Raw genomic sequence first — 10,354 nt, 5'->3', positions numbered from 1 at the left:
GAAATATGAGAAATGTCTCCCCAAAACATTTAGTTGAATAATTATTTCATGTGCCCACACTAAGCAACATGGTGTCCTGAAAAGAGCACTAAACTGGGAGATAGTTGTGTTCCAATCACAACTCTGCCATTCACTCACTGTGTGACTTTGGGCACATAACTTTAGCCTCAGTTTCCCCATCTGTAAAATGAATATATGATCTCTGATGATTTATATGTCAGAAATCATGAAACACTACATATCTGTGCTAAATTTTTGTTTTGTTGATTATCTGAACTTAAGAAAGTGACAGAAAATAATAATGTAGATTAAACTTAAAGTATGTTATGTATATATATACTTTTCCAGTTAGCCATTCAGTTAAAAATTTGCCAGCATACTCTTGGATATAACACATTGCTTTGAGTGGTGGACGTGATAATAGACAATGGAGAAAAGATAGGACTACTCAACTTTTATATTTCTTCTGTTTTCTCTGCCAAGAAAACTCAAGTTTACACAGGAAGGGACAGGAAAAAAAGTAGCTAATAAAGAGTTAAAACTTTAAGATTAGCCAAGAAACAATACAAGAAGACTTAGCTGCCCTTGATGAGTCCAGGTTACAAAACCCAGATGAACTATATATCCCAAGATACATTGATATAATATAGATTGCCATTGCATGCAACAATAAGGGAGTTCATGGGAATTCGAAGGGGAGTCTGATGTTGAGGATGCTGCTATGTGAAGGAAGCTCTTTTTATGCATGGTACAATTTCTCATATGTGTGTGTGTGAATATGCTTCTTTTAAATTAATTTATTTTAATTTTTTAAATTAAATTTTCTCTTTTTTTCAATTCAACAAATTTTGACAGTTGTTTTCAGACATTTAATGATCCTGATTCTGTGGTGATAAATAGTCTAATATAGGTTATCATGGTATGATTTCTCATGAACACTCTTGAGAGTTTACTTCTACAATGAAGGAAAGGAGATTGAAAAGGATTGAAAGAGGCAGGGTCAAAGAAATTTCAGTGAATGGCCTACTCCAGCTCCATAAATTCACTGTTACTCAACCTATGTTTATAGACCAGTCTGAGGGAGAGAGAATAAGGGCTATCTGAACCCATCCAACAATTTCATACCAACAATTGGAGCATTTGGATGACTACCAAAGCCTGCTCTGCAGCCCCTATAGCTCAGGCTACTGAGTCGGTAGGAACTATCAGGAGTGGTCTTAAAGTTTTAACTGAAGATTTCCTAATAATGCCGAAATATGCTGAAGGAAAATAACCATCAGTTTCTTACCCCAAATCCCAAAGGTTCCATGCTGGTTAATAAATAGGAAGTCGAGGTAGACAAAGATAATGAATTTAGTTCGTTGCATTCAAATTTTGAGCTTGTCTGTTTGATGATCACTTCTACAGATTACTAGAATAGAGCACTGGACCTGGAGTCAGGAAATCCTGGGTTCAAATCCTGTCTCAGATTCTATTGGTTGTATGAATCTGGGCAAGTCATTTCACCCATCTGTTTCAGTTTCCTCAACTATAAAATGGGATTATAATCGGCTCTATCTCCAAAGGTGTTATGAGGATCAGCTGAGATATTTGTAAAGTGCTAGGAAGAGTGCCTGACACATAGTGGGAGCTTGAAAAATACACTTTTTTTCTTCTAGACACAACCAAACTCCCATTAACTGCCCTTGTTGCTATCTTTGTTAATCTTCATTGAATCCAACTTTTCCCCAAAATGCTTTCCCCTTCTGGTTTATGGGTTTCTTCAGTAATATCTTCGTCACTTCCAATTCTCTTCAACCATCACCTTCAATTTCCTTTGTCGGTAGCCATATTCTCATGAATCACATTCCATTATGTGTCAGTGTTACCTTGGAGGTAAAATTTACATTTTTGCATTTAGGTTTCCAATTTAGTTTGCCTGTTATCTAGCCTTTCAGCATTTGGGCATAGAAATCAAATTTTTCTTGAATGCTGTCTCCTGTTCCTCTCCACCAAAGTTCTTCTTCCTACTGGCTACTCCCTCTGACATCTAGCTCAGTGAATATGTGTGGGCAGTGTTCTCTCTTCCCTTCCATTTTCCATTTAAGACCCTCTTAATGAGAATTGCAGTTCTCCAGTAAATATATTTTTACCAACCCTCATTAGATGCACTCAGTCCTGGGCCAAGATTGCATCATTCCTATCCTCTTTAGCTATGCCCCAGAAATTCACATTCCTTTCTTGGATATCATTGTTTTTAACCATCTGTTTTCTTTCCAAATCCACCTTTCTCTTCTCAAGCTCCTACCTTCCATTGGCAGTAGTGAAAAATAGTCTATTCTAAGATAGTCTATGCAGTGATAGCTTCCATTTTCCATCAAATAATTATTTTCTTAGCTCATGTTTTAGTACATAAATGTTTAATACATAAGAATTTACATTTTATAACATTGAAATTGTCCCTTTATATTTAAAATATACATTTAAAATATATGTTAAAATAATTATATTTTACAAAAATAATATCTTAAAATACAATAAAAATTTAAATCTACTGATTCACTGTCATAGAATCAATCATTTAGAGTTGGAAGGGATTTTAGGACCCATCCAACACAACTCTTATCTTACAGAAGAAGAAATTGAGGCCCAGAGATATTAAATAACTTGTTCAGGGTTACACAGCTAGTATCTAAAGTAGGATTTTAATCTAGATCTAATTGCAAGCCCAATTCTCTACCAATTACAGCATGAAGTCTGCCTTGGTGATTCAAGGTTGTCTGATCTCCTAGAGACAGAATTCTTTCCACTGCACCATCATGAATGACCTCCTAATGAGAGAAAGGAAAATACTGTGGCAGCAGATACCCACTCCTACCCACAGCATTTATATATCTGTGACAGGATGTAGAAATTAGCTGGGACTAAATGTGGAGAAAAGGGATGGGACGGTGACCCAGTGGTGGTTTGAAAGGAAGAGGGTTCAGTGTTTGGCATCCCTTCCCTGTCCTGCCCTGGGAACTTCCTTCATTCCTCCTCCCCCAACCCCGGATTGAGAGACTGGGGATAGGTCATAGTAGACTAGCACTAAAGAGGTCCTAGGAGCAACTACACTCCAGCACTTGCCTGTCAAGAGGGGACAGCATGGGCTCCAGGCCAACCATAGGTGGTGGGAGGCAATGGTATCCTGGGAATGTGACTGCCTAAAGCACCCACCCTCTTCTCTCCATCTGGAATTCCTAGCCCTTTCCCAAATCATGGCAGAAGATAATCTTCTTAAGAGTGGGAACCATTTCCTTCATTATATCTATATTCTCAATACCTAGCTCAGTGCCTGACATATAGTAGTACTTAATAAATAAAAGCATGTTGGTTGATTTCTTTCTCCCTACAGTCAGGGTTTCTTCAGAAAGCTAGAAGAAGAGACCAGCATCCAGTACCCAACCCAATGCTACCTGGAACTGGAAGAGTTCAAGGTAGAAGAGTAGGTAAAGAAACCTTTGTGCCTCTACACCAATTCTTTTTCCATCCATCCCCAACTAGGCACTTTACATCCCCAATTTGTTACCTTAAATTTGCTATATTTACCTCCCTTTTATCGATTTTTATTTAATTTTTGTTATGACTGAAGACCATGTATTTATACTAGAGTCCCTAGGACTGGAAATCTAGACTGAGTCCAGCACCATCTGTATGACATTGACCCTAAGCGTCTTGGACTAGTTAATCACTAAGGGCCCTTCTAGCTCTAATATATTGAAAGTTATAGCTAATATTTATTCATTTATTGCTTTCTGGTGACACAGTTAATATGGAAATATGCTTTCCATGATTGCACATGAATAATTGCTATTATATTGTTTGCTTCCTCTGTGGTGGAAGAGTGTTGGGGAGGAAGAGAATCTGGCACTCAAAATTATAGAAAAAAAGAAGGTAAAAAGAAATAAATAATAATAGAAATAAAAGAAATATAGTGAACAGAGAGGCTTTATGGTGTAATGCATGGAGAGTCATCCAGAAAGACTTGGGTTCTAAAACTAACTGACACTTAACCTCTGGGTACCTCTATACAACCATATGTCCCAGAGAAGCTGCTGATTTCCAGTTGTAGTTAGTTCCCTATTCTAATGAAGTCACAGGTAATCCCTATCTCTATTTACGACTCCAAAACATACAAGTTTGTGGGCAGCTAGGGGGCACAGGGCATAGAGTGCCAGGCCTGGAGTCCAGAGGATCTGAATTCAAGTATAGCCTCAGACACTTCCTACCTGTGTGACCCTAGGGAAATCACTTAACTCTGATTGCCTCATCCTTACCGTAGCTCTTCTGTCGTTGAATTAATAAGAAGACAAAAGATAAAGGTTAAAAACAGACAGACAGACGTAACAATTTCTTCATGTTCCTTCCTCCCAAGAGGATATCAGCAGATCTCCCCCATCCTCCAAGAGGGGCATGCCTCAAATTTGGAAAATTGCCTTTAATTTTTTTGGCAAAGACATCTCATTCCCTAGCAATACTGTCTAATTTCCTTCTAGAGGTATCCTTTATCCCATGAATCATGCCAATGGTAGGTAGCAATGGGCAGATCTGACAAAAGTTGAGAACTCTACCAATTGCAGATCTATGCTTTGGGAAGACAGCATACATAATAAAAAAACAATAACAAAAATTAATATTTATTAGTGCCTACAATGCTAAAGGGACCATGCTAAGAACTATCAAAATATTATCTTATTTGATACACACACACACACACACACACACACACAACCCTGGGAGGTAGGTGCTCTTTTTATCCCCATTTTACAAATGAGGAAACTGAGGCAAGTGTAAGTGACTTGATGCCACACAGTTATTAAGTGTCTGTAGTCCTTTCTGAGCTCAGGTCTTCCTGACTCCATGCCCAGAGAACTCTCCACTGTACCCACTAGCTGCCTTCATCTTTGAAGATCCCTCATCTGAAATCCCTCCTGACTCTAAATCATTGATCAGTTACCCTTCTCTCTTCAAAGTATAGTTCAGGTTGGTATTAAAAGGAGAATTGTCAGCCACCGTGACTTACTCCTCCTTCTGACCATTCTTTACTGAAGGCAGATGTTACAGTGGAAGAATTCTCCTGACTTTGCCATCAGAGGATGTGGGTTCAGATTCTACTTAGCATTTATTAGTTACATTCCCTGGTCAAGTAACTTCCTTGAGCCTCAAGTTTCCAATGAAAGAGTTGAACTTGATAATTTCAAAGGTTCCTTCCAGTTCTAAATCTATTATCCTATGAGCTCTTACTCAATAGTACTTTATTCCTTGGAACACAAGATGTCCCTTTCTCTGGAGAAGATCCTCTTACATAGCTCCAAAAATTCCCGGCTCCTTCTTCCTTTCCTTCTTGTTGTCACATCCTCCACTTTCATGATACATAGTAGGGCTCCCCTCTGCTCCTTTCTTTACATCTTTTAAAAAATATTTGTTTTTCTTTTCAAAGAACCTTTCCATTCTCATTGATATCCTAGAGTAAAGTTAGGCATGTCTACAGCTTTTTAACCTCCTCTACTGGGATAATAATATTTTGTGCACACATGGTAAATACAAGCCTCATACCTTGTCTGCATAACACTGGAATATTCTCATTTTCTTCTTCTTGCTGGAACTGAGATACTTGGTTCTCTGCCATTCTTGCTGCAAGCTCTTGTGACTAACTGCCATGGCTAGTAGCAATTTGCCATGCCTGATCACTGATCAGGGGCTCTATTGCTGGGGGCTTTTTTAAATTATATTTTCCCTCCTCATTATATAAGCAAAATCTTTTAAACCCTTGCCTTCTGTCTTACAAACAATACTGATTCCAAGGCGGAAGAGTAGTAAGGGGCTAGGCAGTGGGGGTTAAGTGACTTGCCCAAGGTCACACAGCTAGGAAGTATCTGAGGCAAGATTTGAACCCAGAACCTATGCCTGACTCTCAGTCCACTGAGCCACCCAGCTGCCCCCTACATAAACAATTTTTAACATTTGTTTTCTGACATTCTGTGATCCAAATTATCTCTCTTCCTCCCTATGATACATGTGCTATTATGTAATGCATATTTCCATATTCATCATGTTGTGAAAAGAGACACATATCACACACATAAGAAAGTACTCAGGAAGGAAATAAAGTGAAAAATGGAATGCTTCAATGCGTTTTGAATAACATTTTACATCTAAGAGCCTTTCCCACGCTTTTGGTGGGGAATTTCCCAACTATTCCTCATATAATGTCACTCCTTTTTCTCAGCTTCATTCCCTGCCACTATTAGACTCCTGCTGAAGCCCCAATACAAATAGGTTGCCCTCATCTGTTGTCTCTAAGAAGGTCTTATATCAAATTCAATTCAACTTTTATTAAGCACCTACTATGTGCCAGGCACTGTGCTAGCTTGGCTTTAGGCACACAAAGACAAAGAGAATCCCTGTCCCTATGGGACTTCTATCCTGCTGGGAATCCTACTCCCCATCATTTCTTGCCTCTTCCTTAGTTTTTGCCACAGACTGAACATTAGATACCTTCCTCCCTAATTTTATCTCATAGGCTCATAGATTTAGAGCTGGAAGAGAACTTCTCTTCTAGCTACAGAGTACACATGTGTCTACGTGCACCCACATACATATTTTTGAGAGAGAGAAGGGGGAGGGAGGAGAAAGGGGGATAGAGGGATGATAGAGAAATATAATTTCATTTGATCAATTGAGGAATCTGAGGCAGAGATTAAGGGACTTGTCCGGAGTCATACTTCTATTTTTGACTACTTACCTTCTGTCTTAGAATCAATACTAAGTATCAGTTCCAAGACAGAAGAGTATTAAAGAGCTAGGAAATTGGGGTTTAATGACCCCACAGTCATTAATTCAAGGTCCCACAGCCAGGGCACGTTTGAGGTCAGATTTGAACTCAGCTCCTCCCAACTCTAGAACTGATTCTCTACCCACTGAGCCACCTAGCTGCCCTCAGAGTCATATATCTTGTAAGTGTTTGAAGTTAGATTTGAACTCAGAATGTCCAATGCTCTTTATCCCTTGAGCCACCAAATGTCTCCTAAAGTTCCTCCCTCCTCTACAGTTTTCTGGTTTAAGGTTCCTTCCAATTCTAAGGTTCCTTCTCATTCCAAATCTAATCTCCGTTCTAAGTTCTCCCATTAGAATGCAAACTCCTTGAGAGGAGGGACGGTTCATGCTTTGTCTTTGCCTGGCACATAGTAGGGACTTAATAAATAGTTGTTAACTGATTGACTCAGTGTTCTGAGACGCTATGATGATATGGATTGAAAGTGCTCTCAGTAAGACGGACAGTTGCCAGATTGGTCTCCCAGAAGCCCCAAGGGGGGAGCAGAGACGGGGGAGTGTAGGGCTGTCCTCATCTCTGTGCAGCCCTTTGTAAATCCGTGACTGTCCTTGGCAACTTCCTGTGGTTATTCCATTTAAAGCACAGGCAAAAAGCTTAATGGCAAAAGGCTAAATCTGCACATTCATCATCCAGTAACCATAATAGACAGTGTTCGGCCAGCTCTCAGGTCCCAGATAGCCCAGAGCCCAGCATGTAAGTAAGCATTTAATGAGAGACACTGATGGGATTATAATTTGAAAATCTATTGCTGTGCCTATGGAGACCCCCCTAACACTTCATTCTTCTTAAACATTGATCATGTTATCATTTGTGTCCTATCTCTGTGTGGCCATCTCTCCAGTTAGACTGCGACACCCTTGAGAGCAAGGATCATCTCGTATTTATCTTTATATCACTTGGGTTTTTTTTTAAGCCCTTACCTTCTGTCTTAGAATCAATACTGTGGCAGAAGAGTGGTAAGGGCTAGGCAATGGGGGTGAGGTGACTTGCCCAGGGTCACACAGCTAGGAAGTGTCTGAGACCAGATTTGAACCCAGGACTTCCCATCTCTAGGCCTGGCTCTCCATCCACTGAGCCACCCAGCTGCCCCCTGTCTGGATTCAGGAGGACTAGGTTTTGTTTTGTTTTGTTTTTTAAAAGGAAGTTATCTAATAATAAGGGTATAATCCAGATTAAATTGTTTGCCAGATCTGGGAGGGGAGATGGAAGAAGGGAGGATGACAATTTGGATCCTACAACTTTGAAAAACTGATGTGAAAATTCGTTATTACATGTAATTGGTAAAAAAAAATAATAAATTAAGGGGAAAATGTTATATAAGATAATACGAACTTAAGAGACTTGCCTAAGGTCACTCCTCTAGGAAGCACTCAAATCCAGATGTTCCTCATCCTGAGGCCAGTCCTATCCATTTCCCACAGTCTTTCAAAACATCTTAATAGACATTAGCACCATAATCTCAAGAAGGACAAGTGTACATTATATTTTACAGAAAGGTAAACTGAGGCCAATAGAAGGAAAATGATTTACTCAAGATTATAATCAACCTGGAACTTGAGGCAGCATCTCCTATCTCCAACTCTGGTGCTCTTCCCAGTAACCAGATGGTTCCGCAGGATACTGAGAGTCACCTTATTGGGGCAGGATTATGGCTATTGGGGGATTCATGTGGGACTTGGGGAAATGGTGATAATTCTCTGGGTTTGAATATTGACCCATTTACATACTATTCCTGTGGCCTTTGTCAAATGACTCCCCTTCTCTGAACCTCTATTGCTTCATCCATAAAACTAGGGAATTTGATTAGCTAATTTCTAAGGTCTCTTCTAGTTTTAAATTCTATAAACCATTTGGATTCGCCGTTACCTCTGCAGAGAATGCACTTAGAATGCTGCCAAAATGAATTGTCTCTTGTTTCTTCTATGATCTCTTTCCTCTGTGGTGAAGCTGGTGAGGCCAGCAATAGGAGTTTGAGAGGAGAAGTTAGTTTTTTTGAAGCTTGCTCCCTAATCCAGGACTTCTCCCAAAGGAGGGAAAAGGCTGCCTTGAGACATGGAATATATAATGCCACCCACACCTAAATCTCCACCCTGTTGGGCACCAAACAACAATGGAGAGCAGGGGATGCCCAAGAGTCTTCCCAGAAAGAGTGGGTAGGCTACAGAATCTTCTCACTTTCTCCTTCCCCAAGCTGTCCTGGCCAGCATCAGTGGGGGCCAGCAACCATTCTAGAGGGAACTCTCAGGGCTCCCCAAGGAAAGGCAGCAGCTGCCACACCGATGCTGGTGGCTGAGTTACGAGATGGCAGAGTCAACATATATACCCACAATCCCTCTGGGAAAACATTTCCCATACATCTCGTTCCTCTGACCCCCATTATCATCTGGGACATTGAAACAGTTACGTTGCACGGCAACATGAAGCCCAGACCAGGAAGATGTGAGGCTGATTCTCAATGTGATTTACTGTGTTTCATTAGTGCCTCTCCTAATCTGCTTTGGCAAACATCCCTTGGGGTCTTCTCATTAAGGTTTTGTTTCTTTTTCTTGCCCAGAGATGTTTGCTTTAATCTAATGAAATTATTTACAGGCTGCCTCGTGACAGGGGCTCTGGTGGAAAGATGGAATGGGGACCAGCATCACCTTGAATTGACTGAGCCTAGCAAGGCAGAAAGAATGGGAGAGAGTGAGCCACAGCAGTGCACCCAGCAGGATGATTCAGAGGGGAACACCAGTCACCATGAACTGAGGTTCATTTCACTGGAAGGAAGGCACGATGTGAAGCAAAGTTAGTTATCCAAACCTGTGCCAAGTGATGGTGTGATGGTGTGAGAGGGAGTTTCTAGTGACTCGGCCAGTTTGGGCTTCAGGTAACATGATGAAGGAAGTAAAGTTTTCTTTGGAAGCTCTTCCGCCTTCTTCTTCCCCTTTTCTCTTCCAAAACTCTTCCCTACTACTCCTTCCCAATTACCTACAGTAAGGCTTCCTGTTAATGACAATGACAGACTCGAGGAGCATATCTTGTCATAGAAAACCAGAACTAGGCAGCTCCTAAAGAATATAAAATATGTATGCTTAAAAATTAACATATAATAACTCTAAATAGTGTATTTAATATGATTTATTAATAATAACTAAAATAAAAAAGCTATAGTAAAAAGGGAGCTAATTCAGCAGCAGTCAGAGAGAAGAGAGAGAAAGAGCAGAGTTACAGAAACCATATACAAAATGTGACCACACAACGTGGTGGAGAGAGGAGAGGAATTCTGGGAAATACTAAGGGAATTCTGGGGAACGTAGTTCAAAGGTACAAAATTTCCACTTATACAAATATCAGGGCTAGATGGAACCTTCAAATACACATTGTTAGAACATAGAGCCATAGAGCTGAAAGGGGCCGTTAGAACATAGAAGTTGATAATGTAAGCATTATTATCCTCATTACATAATTGAAGAAATGAAATTAGAAAGGCTGGTCCAAGGTCACACAGCTATTAAGAGC

The 10,354-nt window shown here is 40.1% G+C and overlaps 1 protein-coding gene across 1 annotated transcript in view; it reads left to right on the top strand.

Annotated features, from left to right (window-relative positions):
- ITPK1 (inositol-tetrakisphosphate 1-kinase) overlaps positions 1-10,354 on the top strand; it is a 386,351-nt gene that overhangs the window by 341,227 nt on the left and 34,770 nt on the right. The gene's annotated exons all lie outside the window — the stretch shown is intronic.

Source organism: Monodelphis domestica, chromosome 1 (assembly GCF_027887165.1).
Source record: "Monodelphis domestica isolate mMonDom1 chromosome 1, mMonDom1.pri, whole genome shotgun sequence".
Lineage (NCBI taxonomy): Eukaryota > Metazoa > Chordata > Mammalia > Didelphimorphia > Didelphidae > Monodelphis > Monodelphis domestica.
The sequence above is the reverse complement of the archived record's forward strand: the minus strand, read 5'-3'. Positions and strand labels throughout refer to the sequence as shown.